We start from the raw sequence: 21,058 nt of genomic DNA on the forward strand, positions 1-21,058 counted from the left end.
AGATAGATAGATAGATAGATAGATAGATAGATAGATAGATAGATAGACTTATGTTAGCCTAAGAAATTCCTTCACAAAACTGTGAGGAGGCTGTTTGTCTTCCTATTATCAGTCTTTCCTTTCTTTGCTCTTTTTTAATCCCATGAGCCTGTTCTTCCTGGACTCTTTGTTAAATGTGAGAAAGAAATTAAGGCAAAAGATAAAGAGAGAAAGGAAGAGAGACAGAGACAGAAAGACAGAATGGGATACACACAGAAATACTAAAGTAATAATTCAGTGAGGCTGACAGGTGAAAAAACTGAGATTTAGAAAAAGAAAACTGAGTCCCTTTTCTTCTTTCTTAAATATTCTGAAACTACTTCCAAATCACCCTGAATTGTGACCTCAGATCCAGAAGATAACCTCAGGAGATGTAAAGAGGCAGGGGATGGAGAAATATTTAGTATTTTTAAGACTAAATGGACATCACTCTGGCTGGAGTTGGGTTGGGGTGGGAGAGAAGGAAGAGAAAACCTACCGTTTACCAAAATCAAGTCAAGTATGATCCCTTTCATCAAATCCAAGAAGATAATACTACCACTAAGTGAACTTAGAGAAAATTAATAAATACTTTGTGCTCAGGCACAAGGGAGAAAAACCTTGTTTGTGCAGATATTACCTAAATACATTTAGATAATGTGGCTAAAGGATGGAGGATGGCACCTTCTCCCTTTGAGGAATATCCTGTTTCAATGGGAGTCAGCATTTTCTCTGCAGACTTAGTTGCTTATTTTTATTTAAATTTTATTTTTTTCCCCAATTACATGTAAAAACAACTTTAGAGAATCACCTTTTTTTAAAGCACTGAGAGGTTAAGTGAATTTCCCAAAGTCACAATGTGTCAGAGTGGGACTTGAATCTAGGTCTTCCACCATCTCTAATGCATGCTGTCCCTCATACATGTATATAATGTGGATCTATGAAACAATGTAGCTGCTCTTCTTAGAAAACCCTTTAAGCAGTGGCTTACTACACATGATCTGCTCTCTTTCATTTAAATAGCTACTGAAATCCAAACCCTTCTTTAAGTCTCTTTCTGGCTGATTGAGGGAAAGATAGAAATTTCCTCCAAGTCAACTTTGTTTAAAATTGTAGCCCCCATGAGTTTCCTTCACTTGCCATCCTACAAAATGCACTGTACATAAAATGCCAGCTAATGATCTAATTCAGGGTTCTGATGAATGCTTATTTAAAATCCATATCTCATTTTATATTGCTATTTCGTATAGCTGGCTTCAGTTGTTGGTTTCCAGGGAGAAGGGACTGTGCCTGGCATCATTTATGTGACAGATAACACTTCAAATGCAGATGGGGTTTCCAAAGTTGTTGTGTTTGTCTTTTTGTTTTTGAAGAGGAACACAATCAGGGAAATGATGACATGACTTGAAATTGACTTTGATTTGAGTGAGGGAGGGCTGTCACCAGCCTCACTTTCTCCTTCAGAGTCATCTGCATCCAGTGACCTGATATTCACCAGGATGATTGGAGATGGCTCAGGATGCAATGGGAGACCCTGGCCCTTTTAGGCTAAGGATTTTTCAGGTTCTCACTTAGAGTGAGGTAACACCCATTCAGCTAATAGGCCTCTTTAAGAAGTGAGTGAAGGCATGATCCTTTTAATTAGAAAAAAAAAGGGGAAAAAAAATCAATCTGGGAGGGGAAAACCCTCAGGGTTGCTGTTCCAAAGAGAAACAGTAACCATTGACATTTACTATAAGCCCTCCAAAATACAGTCAATTAAGTGGAGCTTGGGCAGGGACCAGTAGAGTCCGATCTATGAGCTTCAGAGATAGAGAGAAGGATCTTCTGTTCCCTCCCTAAGGTTCACTAAAACTTCCTGATCTTTTTCACAGATCTTACCACTGGTCTGTCAGTCAGTTAATGAGAACTTAGGCCTGATCTCAGATGGCAAGAGATTGTTGTTGTTTAAAGAGAGGTTTTCACCCCCCCATTAATTTTTTCCTGTCTAGGTCCACCCTGGGGTCTAGAGAACACTACTGTGTCCATTTGCTCCCCACTGGTATTCTCTAGAGAAAAAGATATGAAAAAAACTGACAAATCAGTATTCTTTGTTACCCCAGTAACAGCAAGAACCAATGCTTTTCTAGAGAGAGAAGGTCCATTTTTGATAATTCAGAGAAAAACAAACACTTCCTCTGATACAAGGGAACAAAGTCAGAAGATATTTCTGGAAGAACAGCAGAAGGAAGACCTTGAGGAAAAAAGGAAGAAGAAAGTATGCTTCTGAGTTGGGTGCCTAATAAAATGGAAAAGAAAAATAATTGCTAGCAAGTTAAGTTTATCCAATAAATGTTTCAAACTTCAGCTTATATGAAAAGATGCTGAAGGCAGAAATACCATCCAATAATAATGCTTTGCCTGGGAAGGCAAGTCTAGGTCATTTTTCCACCGTCAGATGGGCCACATCTGATTTCCTGTGACAGTCAGTGCTGAGGAATTGCTCTAATCAGTTTGCAAAGCCCTGTACCTTGTGCCAGCAAAGGAATGATGCAGTAACTGGCTTCAGAGGCTGGCCACCCCTCAACCTGACATCTCTGACAGTGATGCATTCCATTTAATAGGAGGGTTATTTAGAATGGTTGAGGTTCAACAGGGGAGACATGACAAAGAACCCAACAGGGGCCTCAAAGTTGGCTACAGAACACGGCCTCCTCATTAAAGTGCTCAGGAGTTTCTATTTGCAGATTGAGTTGCTATGATGATCAGTTAGTGGAAAATGATAACAGCAAGAAGGACAAAAACATGTCATCTAGTATTGTAGCTGCAGATTTTGTGCTTCCCAAGAGAACTAAGCAATTATAATGGTATGTCATCAAAACTCTCCATATCAACAGAATAACACCTTCACTCTAAATGAGACACGGTCAAATCTGCTTAAATCTAAGAGAGGAGGGAACTTTTCTTCCCACTGCAAACTCAAGATGCCAACTTGTTTTAGAGGGATAGGCATCAGTGAGGTGATTCATTCCAGTCTGCTTCTTCCTTTTCTTTTCCTTTGCTGTTCAAGAAAACTAGAATTATCACTGCTTGCATAACCCTCAACAAAATTAACAGTAGCACACACATACACACACACACACATATACACGCAAAAAGCTTCCCCTAATGTTAGGCAAGTCTTTCATAGTAGCCAAAGTGATAAGTTGTATCTTTCAATAACTCATACTTAATATTAGCCCCCCCAAAAAAGAGGTAGAGAGGGAAATCAGGGGAAGGAAAAAACTACAACAGACCCCATGCATTGTGCTGAAAATTCTTATGTAGTTCATTGGCCTGAATCTGGTTTATGAGATAGATGCGACTTTGTACTGTGTGGGATTTAGCTACCCATGTCATTGACCTCAAAATCATTTTATTAGTATGCATCCAGGAGAATTTTCATTGCAATTACACAACTTCTCTTGATACAGTAAGCATAAAAATACTCAACAAATTTCCCTCTGGGAAAGAACCAAAATAACTGACATTCTGTCTACCCTATGGATTACTTCAACATAAGATAAAGGTTCATTCGTTTATATGCCACTAATATAGAATTTATGAATGTTTGGAAAATGATTGCTATACAAGGTTTCCTTAGAAAATTAAGAGATAGAACAAATTATAGGCAGAATACTTAACATGAAGCACCTTTAAATATTTGGGAAATATTCACATATATGTATATATAATTGATATGCTAATTATAAATTAACCTTATCTATTCATTAAAGTAACTCCACTAAAGATCTCTACTAGGTGATACTTCATTAGCCTATTTTAAGTTACTATATATGTCACTGAAAGTAATGAAACTACATTTCTTTTCAAGTATTCCATAATTTAGATTTTTTTTCCAGCAATATAAGACCATCATGCCAGTTAGTCCAAATTGTAATAAGGAATACAAATGTAAGGACAACCTGGTATAATGAGTGATTAGGGAGCCAGCAAGAGTTGATTCATGATGACTTGGGTTCAAGTCCCTCCCATGGCACAGGGGAGTGTGACCTCGGAAAATTCACCTAAGTTGTCAGTACCCTCAGGCAGCAGTTACCAAACTGAATTCATAAAGAAAGTCTTCTCAGTCAGCATTCTCTACAGCAATGAAGTTACAGATCCAAAACAAAATATAAACATAGAAACTTAAAGGTGGAAATGCCTAGAAGTCATCTAATCCAACACCTACATTTTACACATGAGAGCCCTGATAAAAACCCAGGTCTCCTGATCACCAAATACTTGAAAATTTTTCCTTCTTTCCTCTTCTAACTTGGCGTTTTCCAGTTTCCATTTCAGATATTACACAGCTATCCTTTCCTTTGTTTTAAGTGAATCATATTTTATTGCCTTTACTGCAGGCAAAACATATTAGATTATTAACATGGAACTACTGCTTTCCCAGTTTCCTCTTCTTGCTGAATAAAAACTGCAAATAGCTTTGGCAAAATCTATACATCACCACTAGTTATTGCACTCCAGAGCTCACCTGGAATTTGGGGCCTCATTAACAATCAGTGTATGTTAAGAATCGGATCAAAAGTATGACAATTAAAATCAGCTATTCAGGTGGTTAAGAATATAAGGTCAACCATGACATGAACTTAAGGAGGATAAGGAAATGTTATGGCATAATCTGAATGGAAATAACACTTAGGCAGTTAAAAGAGAACTAGGTTCAAAATCTGGATTCAGCACATGCAAGCTAGCTGTATAACCCGGAGTACCTCCCTATGCCTCCCTGAAATACCATTTCCTCAGTTGAAGGATCGAAATGGAGCTCATAATCTTTAAACTACCTACTTCACCAATGTTGTAAGGAGAGTATTTTGTAAACCCTCAAACACAATAAAAATGAATGATCAGTATTATTTTTGAGATTAGGTTTGGGTGTCAATTCACATTATGCTTCTGCTCTGGGGTGAACCAGACTCAGATCAGTAGTTTTGGGTTGATACTGGAACAAAATGAAAGATTCACAGGTCATTCAACAGTTGACAAAAGGAGATGTGCTTGGTTACAGCCAGAGAAAGCTATTCAACAAGGACAGGTATTGAGAACCCCATGAGTTTACCTAATTCTTGAGTTCCCATCACTGTCTTCTGGTGATATTATTATGGCGCTCTCATTGTGCCTGTTAGGGATGGCTTCTCTGCTGGGAAAATTGCTCTGCCAATCTCCTGGTAGTTGGCTTTTCACTATGACTGGGCACTTGTCTCAACTGGGTTTTGATCCCTGCTGCTGCCCTCTATGTTCTCTTAAATGCCACCCACCATTCAACTCAGGTCCGCTTTACTAGAGTATAATGGCTAGACCCTTTTTCTGAACTGATAGCTCTTTAGTCTTAGCCACCATACACAGATAGTGAAAGTCAGGCCCAGGGACCCCCAGTGGAGATTACATCTTCTCTTCTCAAGAGACAACATGGGAAGAGCCAAGATAGAGATGTAAAAGCAGGAACTTGCTTAAGCTCCCACAGAAACCACCTCCAATACCTATAAAATATGACTAAAATTTTAGAGCCCCAGAACCTGATGGGGTACCTGGGGTCTAGATCAATTTGTGAAACCAACTTGTAAAACCAGTCTGTTCAGTTGTAACTGTAATTTTTCCTTTCCCACCCTTGAGCTCTGCCCCTTCTCCCTATCCTACACTCCACCTAGGCAACACCCTGTGACCCCTTTGTTCTTAGTTAATCTCTTCATTTCTTCTGGGCCTGGCCCACACGCTCCTTTATCCTTGCCTTTTGTCTCCTTCAACCTGGCCAAATATTATCTAAACTATCTATTCACATGCTCCTCTTGGTCAGCTCTGATCTTTGTCTATGCATTGAGGTTCCTCCTTGACAATGGCAGCCCTACCCTTTAAAGGTAAAAGCATGTACCCCTCTCACTTGCAGGTCCCCTAAAGGACTCTTGCCCGCTTCTCATAGAAGCGTAACAATAAACTTCTACAACTCTCACTCTAATTAAGCCTGAGACCTTGAATTCTTTCCAGACAATATTGCAGGTTTTCTGGTCTTAGATAAGATCATAATTCCTGCTGAACCTATTGGGATCCCATCCCCCACCAAAACCACAAAGTGACAGAGAGAAACAAATCTCCTGCTGAAGGCAGCCTGGCAGGCTGACAGAAAGGGCCTCTCACACCAGGCTGGGAGCTGAGCAGTCCTGTGGGAGCTGTGCCAACCCATATGCAGGGCAGCCCCAACCAGTGGCACAGACTGGCCAGAGCAGATTGCAGGAGGGTGAATCACTGGCAGCTGTGGTGATTTCCATAAACACCAAAGAGAAAGTAAAATGTCAGTAGGGAACTCTGTTGGAACTAGGTGACAGAAGAGTGCAGTCTGGCCCCTGGCTCCAGGGTGACAGGTGGCAGAGGCACAGTGGCTGCAGCTGCTGCCATGTGGCTGCCTCCTGAGCTCCTGGCCTGCAGATCACAGGGGAACCAAGTGACCATTCAGAGGGTAATTACTCTTGCTTTGACCTGCTTGGATCTGGGTCGCTGTCTTGGGTGGTTATGAGGAATATTAGTGTGCCAGAGCTTGTGGTGGCTGTAGAGAGGGTGCCCTCCTCATAGCTCTGACAACATTTGTGAAAACCTCAGCACTCTGAGACACAGCTCTCTCCATTCTGGAAGCAGAGTTCTACCATGGCAAAGAGCTTGAAAGTCAAGTCACTGGCTGGCAAGATGAGCAAGCAGAGGAAATGTAATCAGACCATAGAATCCTTTTTTGGGAACAAAAAGGATCAAAACATGGAACCAGAAGAAGACAACAAAGTCAGAACTCCTGCATCAAAAGCCTCCAAGAAAAATATGAACTAGTTACAGGCCATGGATGAGCTCAAGAAGGATTTTGAAAATCAAGAGAAGTGGAGGAAAAATTGGGAAGAGAAATGAGAATGATGCAAGAAAATAATGAAAAGCAAGTCAACAGCCTGCTAAAGGAGACCCAAAAAAATACTGATGAAAATAATACCTTAAAAAATAGACTAACTCAAATGGCAAATGAGGCCCAAAAACCTAATGAGGAGAAGAATTCCTTAAAAAGTCAAATTGCCCAGATGGAAAAGGAATTTCAAAAATTCACTGAAGACAATAATTCCTTCAAAATTAGATTGGAGCAAATGAAAGCTAATAACTTTATGAGAAATCAAGATACTATGAAAAAATAGAAGGCAATGTGAAATATTTCATTGGAAAAACCACTGACCTGGAAAATAGATCCAGGAGAGAAAATTTTAAAATTATTGGACTAACTGAAAGCCATGATCAAAAAAAGAGCCTAGAAATCATCCTTCAAGAAATTCTCAAGGAAAATTGCCCTGATATTCTAGAATCAGAGGGCAAAATAGAAATTGAAAGAATTCACCGATCACCTCTTGTAAAAGATCCCAAAAAGAAAACTCCTAGAAATATCATAGCCAAATTCCAGAGTCCCCAGGTCAAGGAGAAAATATTACAAGCTGTCAGGAAAAAACAATTTGAGTACTGTGTAAACACAATCAGGATAACACAAGATCTAGCAGCTTCTACATTAAGGGCTCAAAGGGCTTGGAATATGAAATTCCAAAGGTCAAAGGAGCTAGCATTAAAACCAAGAATCACCTACCCAGCAAACCTGAGTATAATGCTTCAGGGGAAGATATGGTCACTCAAGGAAATAGAGGACTTTCAAGTATTCTTGATGAAAAAACTAGAGTTGAACAGAAAATTTGACTTTCAAATACAAGAAGCAAGAGAAGTGTGAGAAGGTAAACAGGAAAAAGAAATCATAAGGAACTTAGTAAAGTTGAACTATTTACATTCCTACATGGAAAAACAATAATTGTAACTCATGAGTCTTTTCTCAGTATGAGGATAGTTTAAGGGAATATATATGTATACATACATATATATGTATGTATAGGAGTGTGTATGTGTGTATAAATACATATGTGAGTATGTGTATATGTGTGTACATGTATACATAGAGGGCACAGAATCAGTTGAATAGCAAAGGATGATATCTAAAAATTAAAATTAAGAGGTGAGAGAGGAATATAATAAAGGAGAAAGGGAGAGATAGAATAGGGTAAATTAAGGGGCAGCTAGGTGGTGCAATGAGAAAGAGCGCCACCCCTGTAGTCACAAGGACGGGGATAGGTTCCGGCCTCTGATACTTAACACCCACACACACACACACAAAAAAAAACTGGCTGTGTAACTGTAGCAGCAAGCACCCCAAGCGTCCTCAGGGTTTGCTGCCCATACAGGTTCTGGGATCTGCTTTGTTAAAGGAAAGCAACTCAAAATGGGTTAACAAGCTTACTTTAATCAGTCAGACATATATCGTTTACCTTGTTCAGGAGAAAAGGTCAGCACCCTGAACCTCAAAGTATACAGGCATAATTATCAAGACAGAAACATCAAGTAGACAGATTTCCAAACTGTCCAACCATTACATCCATACCCAGTCAACATCTGGGTTTCCACATTCTGGGTTTTTCAAAGCCGGGGGACTCTCAACAACGGCTTCCCAGAATTCAGATCAAATCACAGAATACTTCTCAAAGTGAGTCCCAAAACAAAGCTACACATCAGTGCTTATATAGCCTTCTCCTGACTCAGAGAATGTAACAACCTTTTTGACCCACTGGCCAATCAAAAAGTATCTACTGAAAAACAAGCCTCCCTCCCCAGGCTTCTGGTGCACTTTAGCCTAGGGGCAGGGAAGATCTTTAAAATTTACATTTGCATTACAGTAACCTTGGGCAAGTTACTTAACCCCAATTGCTTTAAAAAAAAAAAGAATAGGGTAAATTATCTCATATAAAAGAGGCAAGAAAAAACTGTTACAAAGGAGGGGAAGAGCAGGAAGGTGAAAGGGAATGGGTCAACCTTACTCTCATTGAATTTGGCTTAAAGAGGTAATAACATACACTCTCAGTTGTTTCCATAGTAGTTATATTGTGAAAGATGTCTTTAACGTTTTGTGTAACTACACATGTACAACCTATTTTGAATGGCTTTGTCTTTCCAGTGAGGGTGGGTGAGGAGGGAAGAAGGGAAAGAATCTGGAAATCAAAGTTTTAAAAACAAATGTTAAAAATATTGTTTTTTACATGCAACTGGGAAATAAGATATACAGTCACTGGGGTATAGAAATCCATCTTGTCCCACTAGAAAGTTAGGGGGAATGTGGGAGGATGTAAGAGAGAGCAGATTGGGGGAAGGGGTATTCAGTAGGCTCACTATCTTGGGGTGGGGTAGGGGAAAGACGGGGAGAAAATTTGTAGCTCAAAATATTGTGGAAGTAAATGTTAAAAACTAAAAATAAATAAATAAAAGATTAAAAATTTTTTTTTAAAAAGAGATAACATGGTGTAGTGTATTTAGCAATAGAGGACTTGGAATGAGGAAGACCTGGGTTCCAATCCTGCTTCTCGCACTTATTGGCTATGTGACTATGGGTAAGTTACTTAATTTCTATTAGCCTCAGTTTTCTCATCTCTAAAATGAGGATGATGAACTTGATGACCTCTAAACTCCCTTTAAACTCTAAATTGACAATCCCTGTATGTGAGGAGAGATCAGTTATCTATTCCAGGTAACTACATAATTTTGACATTCCCCAGATCCCAGGGAATAGAAATGAACTTGAGCCAAAAGAAAAAATAAACAACTAAGGAGGCCAACATCATTTTCTCCACCCAGTCCATCTCCACTTTAACCCCTATGTATATCTATTAACCCAAAACCAATACCTTCAATGTTATACTTTGGTCATTAAAAAAAACTTTCCTGTCTCCCTATAGGAATATGAATTTATTATCTGAACAATAACATTTATTAAGAAATGACTTTTTTGCCACAATGTTAAAGGACTTCAATCACACTGAGGTACTTTGGGACTCTGATTTGTTTAGAGACACTCCTACCCTGGCTACCTGAATGTTCTAAGTTCAATCTCATCCCCTAATCTTTACAAGATGGTAAAAGAGACATTGGGTAACAGTCTGAGGATTCAGGAGTTTCTAGTGTTGCTATGTTATTTCCAAAGCAGCATCGTACAGTTTGTATCCTCAGACCTTCAGAGCGGACCTTCTTACGTGATTCAACAAAGAACAGGGAAATATAAACCCAACACTGGTTGACTGAGCTGTCAGTCAGTATCAGACCAGACACTTTTGGTTCGACAAACAATGAAAACTATCACTGTATGGCTTGCTGTTTGACAGCTATGTCACACTGGTGTGCCATGTAACTGTTTCTGGGGTCCCAGTATTACAAACCTTGTCTTCAACTCTTCCATGCTATAAGGATCTCTGTCCCACAGAAACATGTGTTTCTAGCATATAACTATGTATAAACATATATGTAATTATCAGATATAAATTTCTGTCCATCTCATACAACCAGTTTAACTGATTCAAGTTTTTAAAAACTGTATATAGTAAAATTAAACATTTTTAGTCAACTCACTATCAAATAATATGATTAAATTTTTTCACTTTTCAAACAAGTTTTTAATGTCTTGCAAAGCCTATTCCTCTGTGTGATCTTTTCTCTCTTTGTCCCTTTCATCTTTTTCCACTTACTATTTATATAATATCACATAGGTTTTTGGAAATCTGTATTGGTCCACCACCTCAAAATCATACCGACAATTTATACTGAATCTCGCTGGAACAAGGTTAAAATGAAACATATAAATAACATCAATGTCAAGGACATTTACTGAAGACAAAGGTAAGGTAAATAACATAAGGGCTAAAACTACCCAAATCCCTAAACTACCATTTCTCAGGCCTCCAGAAACTAGAGACTAAGGTTCACTTTTGCTCCTCAATATTCAACAGAGTAGAAGTGCATATCAGGTCATTTGTGGAGAAATGCTAGGAACTTTGTGTAGCAGATCATACTTTCTTTTAGCTGTGTAGGCTTCATAGGATCATGAATTTAGATCTGAGAAAGATATGATAGGTCCTCTAGTCCAACCAATGGGAAAACTGAGGGTTGAGGGTCACACAGATAATAAGTAGCCAGGATTCAAAACCAGATCCCTTGTCTCCAAATTTAGCATTCATTTCCACTCCACCATAATGACTTTAGCAATTATTATTCCCACTGTGAAGGTAACAATTCTTAACAATTTAACAACATGGAGTTTTTCCATTGATTCTACTTGTCTTACACACTTTGAAGAGAATGTAAGAACCCTGAAGGCAGAAACTACTTCATTGTCATTGAAACCCCAGTGCCTAGAATAGTGCCTGACATATAGGAAGTACTTAATAAATGCTTACTTAATGATATACAAAGTATATAATACCTTTCTCTTCACTTTTCTGTGTTTTTTTCATTCATCAGTTGAACTTAATTGCATTTTCCTTCAGGTATTTCTGAAGAAAACATACCATTTTTATAAAGGTAAAGGGAAACTACTCTAAAGGTCATTTTATGACTTAGTTCATGAGCTCAGTTCAGAATTCAGGCAATCAATTATTGGGTTAATTCTTTACTCTCAGCTCCATTCTGAGGTGTGACATCAGCACATGAAGATTAAAGGAATGATTATAAACAATTCCATAGAAGTGGACCATTTCTCATATATTAACCTATTCTCCTCAACTAGAGAAACACTTACCCTTCAGTAGAATTTTAGACAAATTAAGACAGTATCAGGCTTCCCAGCCTGATATTTTTTGAATCACACATATTTCCCTCCAGATATATTTTCATCACAAAGATATTCCCCTCTTAATATGACTATAGTTATCAAACTCAAATAGAAACAGATTCCCTGAAGGTCATTTATTTATTTAGAAGACCACAGATTACATATTTATTAGAAGACCACAGATTATATATTTATTTAGAAGACCACAGATTCACATTATCTATGTTGTATTATATTTTTAACTGTTTTGTTAAATATTTCCCAATTACATTTTAACCTAGTTCAGGCTGCACTTGGTGGTTTTGCTGGTTGCTGCTGTGAATTTGATGCTTCTGATATAGGGTTTCTCAGCATGGCAACCAGGGAGCACTGTGCAGATAAGTATTGACCTCTATGGTCCCAGCAGCAAGTTTTGGGTGAGTGGGCTTTCCACTGCCATTTTCATCACACTAGGAGGAATAAGATATAGCTAATGGCAAGTATGCTAGCCCCATGTCCACTTCCTTTTATTCCTTCCCTGGCTCTAGCTCTCCTGCCTTACACCTGCCCACATCTCCTCTCCATTACTACACCTCCATCTAACCCCTACTGGGCATACTACAGATGGTCCGATCCCAAGTCTACATAGCCTGACTAACACAATCCCCACAACCAGTCAACAAGCATTCAGGGACTTAAGGGCAAATGAATCAGCACAGGAATCATCTACTAATATCAATCTCAACAGTGTCCCCTGACCCATCCAATTCCAACTACTTGAAATTAAAATAAGTTTTTCTTAGAGAAAAGAGAGTGGATGGTCCTGGGGGGCAGAGTCAAGATGGCAGAGTAGAAACAGGATGTCGTTGTGGCTCCAGCTCTTCCCTCCTCCAATTCACATAAAAAATGACTAAAAAACTTTGGAGCTACAGAAACCACAAAATGACAAAGAGAAGCTAACTTCCCACTGAAGACAGTCCAGCAGGTCCCACAATGAAGTCAGAACTACTGCACCAAAAGCTTCCAAGAAAGATATGAACTGGTTACAGGCCATAGAGAAGTTTAAGAAGGATTTTGAAAACCAAATAAGAGAAGTAGAGGAAAAATTGGGAAGAGAAATGAGAACGATGCAATAAAATTGTGAAATGAGAGTCAACAACCTGACTGAAGAAAATAACACCTTAAAAAATAGACTAAGTCAAATGGCAAAAGAGGATCAAAAAGTCAATGAGGAGAAGAATGCCTTAAAAAGCCGAATTTGCCAGATGGAGAAAGAATCTCAAAAGCTCACTGAAGAGAATCATTCCTCCAGAATTAGATTAGAGCAAATAGAAGCTAGTGACTTTGTGAGAAATCAAGATACTATTAAACAAATCCAAACAAATAAAAAAATACAAGGCAATGTGAAATATCTCATTGGAAAAACCACTGACCTGGAAAATAGATCCAGGAGAGAAAATTTTAAAATTATTAGACTACCTGAAAGCCATGATCAAAAAAAGAACCTAGAAATCATCCTTCAAAAAATTCTCAAGGAAAATTGCCCTGATGTTTTAGAACCAGAAGGCAAAATAGAGGTTGAAAGAACCCACCGATGACCTCCTGAAAAAGATCCCAAAAAGAAAACTCCTAGGAATATTATAGCCAGGTTCCAGAATTCCCAGATCAAGGAGAAAATATTACAAGCAGCCAGGAAGAAACAATTTGAATATTGTGGAAACACAATCAGGATAACACGGGATCTGGCAGCTTCTACACTGAGGGGTCAAAGGTCTTGGAATATGATATTCCAGATGCCAAAGGTGCTGGGATTAAAACCAAGAGTCACTTACCCAGCAAAACTGAGTATCATGTTTCAGGAGAAAATATGGTCATTCAAGGAAATAGAGGACTTTCAAGCATTCTTGATGAAAAAACCAGAGTTGAATAGAAAATTTGCCATTCAGATACAAGAAGCAAGAGAAGCATGAGAAGGTAAACAAGGAAAAGAAATCATAAGAACTTATCAAGGTTGAACTATTTATATTCCTACATGGAAAAATGATAATTGTAACTTATGAAACTTTTCTCAGTATGAGAATAGTTGAAGGGATATGTGTGTATATATGTGTGTGTGTGAGTATATATACATATATATGTGTATACATAAATGTATATATACATATATGTCTATATAGAAGTACATATGGGCATATGAATACATATGTGAGTATGTGTATATATGTGTACAGGTATTCATAGGCAGAGGGCACAGGACCAGTTGAATAGGAAGGGATGATATTTTAAAAGTGAAATTAAGAGGTGAGAGAGGAATATAATGAGAGGAGATGGGGAGAGACAAAATGAGGTAAATTATCTCATATAGAAGAGGCAAGGGAAAACTGTTACAATGGAGTGGAAGAACAGGAAGGCAAAAGGGAATGAGTCAACCTTATTCTCAATGAATTTGGCTTAGGGAGGAAATGATATACACACTAAATAGGGTATCTCACCCTGCAGGAGAGTAGGGGTGAAGGGGATGAAAGGGGGGATGATGGAAGAGAGGGCAGGTTGGGGGGGGGAAGCTGGAAGCACCCACTTTTGAAAAGGGACAGGATCAAAGTAGAGAATAGAACGAGGTGGGGTGGGATGTGATGGAGGCAAATATAGTCAGCCTTTCACAATATATCCACTATGGAAATGTTTTGCATAGCTACACATGTACAACCTATATTGAATTGCTTATCTTCCCAGGAAGGGTAGGTGATGAGGGAGGAAGGGAAAGCATCTAGAATTCAAAGTTTTAAAATCAAATGTTTAAATATATATTACTATTATTATTTTACATGTAACTGGAAAATAAGATATACAAGCACTGGGGCATAGAGATCCACCATGCCTGACTGGAAAGTCAGAGGGGGAATGAGGGAAGATATGGGAGAGAGCAGATTGAAGGAGTGGATATTCAGTGGGATCAATGTTTTGGGGTGATGGGTAGGGGAAAAATGGGGAGAAAATTTGTAACTCTAAATCTTGCAGAAATGAATGATGTAAACTAAAAAAAAAAGAGAGAAAAAAAGTGTCAAAAAAGAAAAGGAAGCCTTGTGAAGTGAAAGGGCTACAGAGAAGCTGCTCAAGGGAGTGAGCATGTTTTTTACAAAGGCACACAGATAAATCAATTTTCTTTCTTATCCAAACAATAACACGAACCCAAAATACTGTTTGATTTAGGAAATGGAATTTTATTTGGCTTGTGACTTATCATGGTATTTTACATCTGTCTTAAGCCCAGTTGACTATATAACTATGAAAGTTCACAGAGACAAAATAATAGTATACTCTAGAAATATACACATACATTCACAGGAAAAAAAAATATGCCATCACAAGCCCTTGAGCTTAGGAATCATTGTGGGAAGTTTATTTTTATGGGATGGATTGGATAGGGGAGGGGAGGTGAAGAGCGGCAGTTGGGCTGCAAAATAGTTAACATTTTTAATTGCAGGAATGATTTATGAAAGAACATAACCCTAAAATTTTATTAAAGTTGCTTTTACAACTGTAACACACAGTAGGAAAATCAATCCTGTTCCTGTAATGAAGAAAAACAAGTCATTTTCCAAAGGAAATATGATTTTACATTCAGAGCTTAAGCTAGAGAAACAGAAGGCAGCCCAGCACAACATGGGCTACCACAGAGGGACTATCCGCTAGCTGAGGCCAGCATAACAAGATTGGATTCCGGTTTAATGTGGCTGGGGCTCAAATCCCATCAGAGAGTTTGTTTGACAGTCTGACAGTTATCTCAAGGAAAACAGTTTAGGAAACATAAACGACTCACATTGCTACACTTTCTTTTCAGCACAGAAAGACTTGCCTAGAGGCACCCTAAAGCCGAAAGCCCCACAGGTATTGCCACTTTGTGCCTCTATATAAACTAAAGCATTTTAGAGGGCATTTCATTCTAAGTAAAGCCCAATTCTATGGCCCAAGTCTGAGGTAGAAGAGAAAGATAACATTTTCTTGTTATTTCTCTTATATGAAAAGAATAAAGGAAAAACACAAAGTTTTTATAATGTTGATACTGATGAATATTTCACCAAGTATTTCAGCTAAGTGAACACATAAGGGGATTTAGACACACTTCTTCCTCATCTCTGCCTATGAGAATCCCTCAGTTTTCTTCATGGTTCAGTTCATGTAGTATTTCCTCCTGGACGCCCTCCCTCTCTTCTCTAATTGCTAGGGCTTTCTTCATCTTCTTCAAATTATCATGCATAGGACCCACAAACTTGACCCCCAGACAAAGTTATCCCAGGTTCAAGCCATATTATGGGTCCACATCTCTTAATAATCATGGTTTATGAGCCCCCATAAATATGTTTATTTCTATGAATCAACCAAAGGTCTTACAACTAGAAAGTGTTTGAGGCTAGATTTAAACTCAGAAAGATGGGAGCGGCCAGGTAGCACAGTGAGTAAGAGCACTGGCTCCAGTGACAGGATGACCTGGATCAAATCCGGGCTCAGATACTCAGCACCACACCCAGAAATAACTGGCCATGTAACCTTGAGCAAGTTACTTAACCCTGATTGCTTTAAAAAAAATAAAATAAAATAAACTCAGAAAGATGAGTCTTCCTGACTCCAGGCCTGGCACTATGTCCATTGGGCCACCAGTTGTTCTTGTTTAGTCATTTTTCAGTCATGTCCAACTCTTCATGACCCCTTTTAAGGTTTTCTTGGCAAAGATATTGAAATACTTTGTCATTTCCTTCTCCAGCTCATTTTACAGATGAGGAAACTAAGGTAAACAGGGTTAAATGAATTGCCCAGGGTCACACAGCTAGTAAATGTCTGACTGTGCCACCTAGCTACCCATTAATTATCATCTTTATGCAGATGACTCACAGATCTAAATATCCAAACGTAACAGTTTGTCTTCTGAGCTTCAGTCATCAATCCCCAGCTGTCTATTGGACATTTTAAACTGGTACCTCAAACTCAATATATTCAAAACTAAACTCATTAACTTTCCCTCAAACACCACCCCTTTTCTGAATTTTCCTATTTTTTGTTGAGAGCACTACCTTGATTTCTCATACTTCCTCGCTAGGAATATCTAAAGTTGGCTCATTACCTCTTATCTCTCATAGTGGATAAATGAGATATTTGTAAGGTACTCAGCACATTGCTGTTGTTCAGTCATGTCTGACTCTTCGTGACCCCATTTGGGGTTTTCCTGGCAGAAATACTGAAATGGTTTTCCAGTTCCTTCTCCAGCTAATTTCACAGATAAGAAAAGTGAGGCAAATAAAGTTAAGTGACTGGCACACAGCTAGTGTCTGAGGCCAAATTTGAACTCAGTTCTTCCTGACTCCAAGCCCACCTAGCTGCTCCATCTGGCATGTAGTGGCCACTTAATACTTATCCCTTCCCTCCCTCCTTCTCATCTAAATTCATGCAATAACTTCTTGCTTGGGCTCCCTGTCTCCAGTCTCTTCCCTCCCCATCCTCCACATAGCTACCAAAGTGATTTTCCTAAAAGTGAAAGTCTCACTATGTCATTCCCTTACTCAATAAATTGCATTGAGAACTTTCATTTTGCCTCTATGATCAAATCTGACTTTTAAAGGCCCTTTATAACCTGGCCCCCAAGCACCTTTTCAATCTTATTACGTGTTACTCTCTCACATTCTTTGGTCAGCTCCCTTTGTGGCATCTCCCCTCTGATTGGAGGGTAGAGTCATAAACTTCTCTGGAAGCCCTCCTTTATAGAGGGATCTGAACTTTCAGAATTTTCCAGGTAACTCAACATTCTCCAACAGCAGCTCATCAGCTTGGTTTTAACTCTATAGAATATCATGCCACTATGCCGGGTTCCCTCTGGTGGCCTCCTTCCTTTTTTAAGCTTCATTTTCTGTGTTGTCTTCCCCTATTAGATCGTATGACAACTACATGGCACAGCAGGAGTGCCTGACCTGGAGTCAGGAAGATTTATATTCCTGAGTTCAGATCTGGTCTCAGACACTTACTAGCTGTGTGACCCAGGGCAAGTTATTTAACCCTCTTTGCCTCAATTTCCTCATCTGTAAAATGAGCTAGAAAAAGACATGGCAAACTACTCCAGCATCTTTGCCAAAAAAAACCCAAATGGGGTCATTGAAGAGTTGGACATGACTGAAAATGGCTGAGCAACATTAAGGGCAGAGATTGTCTTTATTTGTATTATTTCTGTACCCAGTGCTTTGCACAGTAGCTGGTACATAGTAGGTGCTTAATAAATTTTTACTCAATTTAGTTTATTGAATTATATGTTATGCTCTTTCTCAAATTTTCTGGTCGAAATCGGGCTTCTTTGTCCATCCCTTCTCTCTGTGCCTTTTTGTACTAACTGTCCCACATGTCTAGAATATCTTCCTTAATGTCTACCTATTTAAAAAAGTTTCCTTTAAAATTCTGCTCAAACATCTTCCTCATGAAGTATTTCCTGAACTCCCCAGCTGCTGGTGCCCTTCACCCTCTGCCAAGTACTTTTTATTTATTTTGTATATACTTATTTATGTATGTAAGCTTTGTGTTACCCATGTAAGATGTCTATATCAATATGGAATGTCTAAAGTTTTAGACAAGTGGCTTGAGGGGAGGCATTAATAGATATCTCTGGAACCTTTCTCTTCTCCGAGGGAGACTGTGATATTTGACTTGAAGGGAGGAGAAGGGGAAAAGGCAGGCCAGTGTGTGTGTGTGTGTGTGTGTGTGTGTGTGTGTGGCTGGTCTAGAGGCATGATTTTTAGGTTCGAAAAGCTACTTTCCTGAACACTATTTCTTAGAGGGGGTAGGGCACCCTAAGCTTATATCTTCTAATTTGACCCCTTACCACTAAATGCTAGTTACACAAAAGACCATTACAAATAGTGAAAAGCAAAAAAAGAAAATGATCCAAGAAGATAGTAGTTCTATAGATCAGAATACACACACACACACATACACACATACACAAAATATATAAGGTTATTAGATGAGACCAAGCTGAGATCGCTCTCAACCAAGTGAGGGGAAGGCTCCAGTTTCATTCAAGGGGACAGTTCTCAGTTTTTAAGTAGGCAGCAACTTCCCCTACATGATTTCTACTTCCAGTAGAATGTTTTTTTTAACCTCTCCTCCCTTCAATTTGTCCCGGAAAGAGTCTGGAACTATACCTGTTCTCTCTGCAAGAAGGAATGGTACATCTTTCCTCTTCAAAGCTCTCACAGCAACTGAGTCTTTCACAGACTCTATGTCAAGTCATCATTCTCTTTACCAATTAAGAGTCTTATACAAAATTCTCCAAGCTTACCTGGAAACCTAGTGTACACGTACATGTTCTCTTCCCCAAAAGAATTTAAATACCTCAAGAACAAGCATTGTTTTGTTTTTGGCTTTGTAAGTCCACCACCTAACACTACCTGGCCCTTATTAAATGCCTAATAAATTCTTATTGATTAATTGATTCCAGCTTATGACTTCAATTAGAATCTTTAACTAGAATATTATCTCTTTCTCACGATAAGAGTGAGCTCCATCATATTCTCCCTACAGATCTTTAAAAAAAGAAGCAGCCCTTAACACACTCAGACATTAGACTAGCAAAAATCCTTCTTGGAAAACAAAACAAATAAAAAAAAAAACCTTGGTTTTTTTTCCCTTTGAGAATGGTCTTTCAGAGTTTCTGCAAAAACAGGCTTTTCATCAGCAGAAGAAGATTCTTTGCCCCAGAAGCCAAACTCTCTAGAGATATTCTCAGCTAGGTAGTGCTTCAGGCTTAATCTATTTTTTTTTAACCATATTTCCTGATCACAGGGGCTTGCCTCTACATTAGAGACCCCACTCTAGCTTAAAGTGCAAATTCCTTTGCCTCTCTATAAATCTCCAATTGCTAGACTATATTTAATCAAGATCCAATCTAGAGGTTGCCCTCCTGGGTTCACATAGCTTCTCAAATCCAAACCCCCTTCTGTTCTCCCATACGGATGACTTGTGGTAAAGGGGTGAGACGTAGAAACACAAAACTAAGCCTAGGGGGCAAGGTCATAATCTTTCTATGTAGCTGTATTCCTACTTTTATTGTGTGTGTGTGTGTGTGTATGTATACAGCAAAGCTTTCTTCATTCTTTGATACTCTTACACATCAGAATATCTTTCTCTGCTTAAATGTTATATCTCCCTGTTTTTCATTTTATCTTTGCAAACCCCTCTCCCCTCCTGCCAGGGCTAGAACAATGCTGTGCACATGAATGTTGGATTAAACTGGACTCCAGATGACTTCTATTATCAACCACAGTTTACACATACATAGTATCAGATTTATTAATCAAGAAAAGACCTCCCATGCATTTTGGAGCTATATAGCACAGTAGATGAAGCAACTGTGATCTTGTCTAGTTCAGTTAAGTGATATGGTATTTGGTTTTCCATCCATAAAGGGAATGGTCATATGACTTTGGAGAGGACACATATTTCTAAAATTTACACAAATGCTGAGTAAATGCTAAGTGATAATAAATGGGAAACTACATACCTACCCCTGCCCCACCCTCAAGAACAATGGAGAATGCCAGTGTCATCTTTATTTCTTTTCCTTCTACTTACCCAACACGAAGGATACCTTAGTAATATTTCCCTACAAATCAATGCTGTTTGCAAGTAACCCATTAGTCAGTCACCAGCATCCATTAACTACCTGCTATGTGCCAGGGATTGTGCTAGGCATCAGAGATAACAAATATGAATAATGAAGGAATCCCCATCCTTAAGAAGCTTACTTTCTACTAGCCACAGTGTTTCTTAACCTGGGATCCATGAACTTTTGATAACTATTTAAATGCAATTGGTTTCTTTGTAATCCTATGAATTTTATTTCATTGATTTAAGAACATTGAGAAGTCCATAGATTTCATCAGACTGCCAAAAGGGTTTATAACACAACAAAGGTTAATAACCTCTCTATACTAGGGTGATATGATATGTTCACTGATTTGTAAATAGAGGCATAATGGGGCAGAGGAAGGGGGGAAAGGTAGTAGTGATGTAATAATTGGAAGAACAAGGGAAGGTTTCTTGAAGAAGGTGGAGATCCAAGGGGCAAAGATGGCAAGGAAGAGGATTCCAGGCATGGAATGCAGCCTATGCAAAGCCTGGAGATGGACTCTCCAGGTGCTGCTGAATTTTCCTTTTATAGCTTTATTATATTATTTATTTCTTCAAATCAAAGACTATAATGGGAGAGTTAGTCTCTGAACTTCATCCCTATACTTTCCCTGGTCCCCTCATCATTTCCATTTCTGAGTACTTCACACAAAGGGACAAGTGCTTTGAGATTCCTATTTCAGAAGCCCCCAAAAGTGCAGGCTTTGCTTT

Source organism: Petaurus breviceps, unplaced genomic scaffold (genome assembly GCF_028583685.1).
Source record: "Petaurus breviceps papuanus isolate PSGF00001 unplaced genomic scaffold, PetGlider_PUasm1.0 582, whole genome shotgun sequence".
NCBI lineage: Eukaryota > Metazoa > Chordata > Mammalia > Diprotodontia > Petauridae > Petaurus > Petaurus breviceps.